The sequence below is a fragment of the Arachis ipaensis genome, chromosome B1 (assembly GCF_059453495.1).
Source record: "Arachis ipaensis isolate K30076 ecotype BB chromosome B1, ASM5945349v1, whole genome shotgun sequence".
Taxonomy (NCBI): domain Eukaryota; kingdom Viridiplantae; phylum Streptophyta; class Magnoliopsida; order Fabales; family Fabaceae; genus Arachis; species Arachis ipaensis.
In genome coordinates, this window is record NC_142436.1 from 94,863,811 (window position 1) to 94,865,918 (window position 2,108).

Sequence of the window (2,108 nt, forward strand, 5' to 3'; positions counted from 1 at the left end):
TTGTAGGGGTGTTGAGATGTCCTCTGGGTGAATTGCTGGTGAGCTGCATTGTTGTTGGAGTTGTAACGTCTCTGGTCTTGGTTTTGATCTTGCTCACTTCCCCACCCAAAGTTTGGGTGGTTTCTCCATCCAGGGTTGTAAGTCTTGGAGTATGGATCATAGTTTTTCCTTGGTGAATTCCCAATGTAGTTGGCTTGCTCCTGACTCCCCTCTGCTTCTTCATTCACTCCTTCTTGGATTGTTGATGAAGATGAGATTGCTGCTACTTGGTTCCTCTCCATCTTCTTGGTGAGGTCAGCCAGCTGCTGGGTAATGAGCTTGTTTTGGGCCAACAGAGCATCTACATTGTTTAGCTCCATCACTCCTCTTGTGTTCCCTCTTTCGGAAGCATAGAAGTAGTTATTTTCTGCTACTATTTCAATAACATCTATGGCTTCCTCAATGGTTTTCTTCTTGTTCAAGGATCCTCCAGATGAATGGTCCACGGCCTTCTTTGACTCATAAGAGAGCCCTTCATAGAAAATGTGCAGCTGGACCCATTCGTTGAACATGTCAGGTAGACACCTCCTTGTTAAGTCCTTGAACCTCTCCCATGCTTCATACAGAGTCTCACCATCTTGTTGCCTGAAAGTTTGAACCTCAGCTCTCAGCCTATTGATTCGTTGAGGAGGGTAAAATCTTGCTAAGAATTTGTTCACCACATCCTCCCAAGTTGTCAAGCTCTCCCTTGGGAAAGATTCTAGCCACTTGGTTGCTTTATCCCTGAGTAAGAAAGGAAATAAGAGCAGTCTATAGGCGTCAGGATGGACACCATTAGATTTTACTGTGTCACATATTCTCAGGAAGGTGGTCAAATGTTGATTGGGGTCTTCTTGAACACCTCCTCCAAACGAACAGTTGTTCTGAACAAGGGTGATGAGCTGTGGTTTGAGTTCAAAGTTGTTGGTATGGATTGTTGGCTTTTGGATGCTACTTCCACAATTGCCTGGGTTTGGATTAATGTAAGAGCCCAAAACTCTTCTATCCTCCCCAGCATGATTTGCTCCACCTCCTCTGCCACGGTTGTGAGTCTCTTCTTCATGATGATTTTTCATGTTTTCTTCCATGTTTGGTTCAAAGTATTCCTCAAAGTGTTCCTCCTCTTCTTCAGCACCAACTACACGTTTTTATTTTGCCTCCCTCCTTAGTCTAAGGAAGGTTCTCTCAGGTTCAAAATCAAAGGAAGTTGAAGCCCCACTTCTTATCCCTGTCATACAACCAACAAGTACAAGCAAGGAAAATAGGTGCAGACAGTATTTGTGTCAGAATTGCTGTTAGTTGTGGGTGATGCAATATATCAAACAGTTAGTGGGTTAGCAAACAGAATTGAAAATAACAAAGAAAAACAAAAGAGTAGAGGGTGAAGGGAAGAAGTTTAACTAAAACAAAAAGTAAATCACTCAAACAGAAAATGAAATTCACAAAATAAAATGCTCAATCTAGTGATCTTCCAATCTAATCATTGTTGATGCACAATCAATCCCCGGCAACGGCGCCATAAACTTGATGCGCGGAAAACTTGTCTCTCAACAAATCTCCCTTCGGCAAGTGTACCGAAGTTGTCGTCAAGTAAAAACTCACAATAGAGTGAGGTCGAATCCCACAGGGATTGATTGATCAAGCAACTTTAATTAGAAGAATGTTCTAGTAGAGCGAATCCAGAATTTGGGTTGAGAGTTGCAGAAAATAAAATGGCAGGAATGTAAATAACAGAAAAGTAAATGCGAGAATTAAAGGACTGGAAGTAAATGACTGAAAATAAAATGCAGAATTGTAAATGGGAATGGGAGATTTGCTCATAAAAGTAAATGGCAGAAATTAAAGAGAATGGGTAAGATCAGAGATGGGGAGTTCATTGGGCTTAGGAGATGTTGCAATTCTCCGGATCAAGTTCATTTTCATCTCTTCCTCAATCAATGCACTCATTGATCTCCTTGGCAATCTTAAGTGATTGAATTACAATTTCTGGCAATTCAATCTCTCAAATCTTGATCAATAGCCAATTCCTTGGTCAATTGCTCATGAGAAGAGATGAAGTATGGTCACTGATTATACCACATGCATTTCCC

At 41.3% G+C, this 2,108-nt stretch overlaps 1 non-coding gene across 1 annotated transcript; it reads left to right on the forward strand.

The window, feature by feature from the left end:
- Positions 1-549: 549 nt before the first annotated feature.
- On the forward strand, positions 550-653 carry LOC148577529 (small nucleolar RNA R71). Its single transcript, XR_015904484.1, has one exon. It is a non-coding gene; the product is annotated as a small nucleolar RNA R71 (small nucleolar RNA).
- Positions 654-2,108: the final 1,455 nt, after the last annotated feature.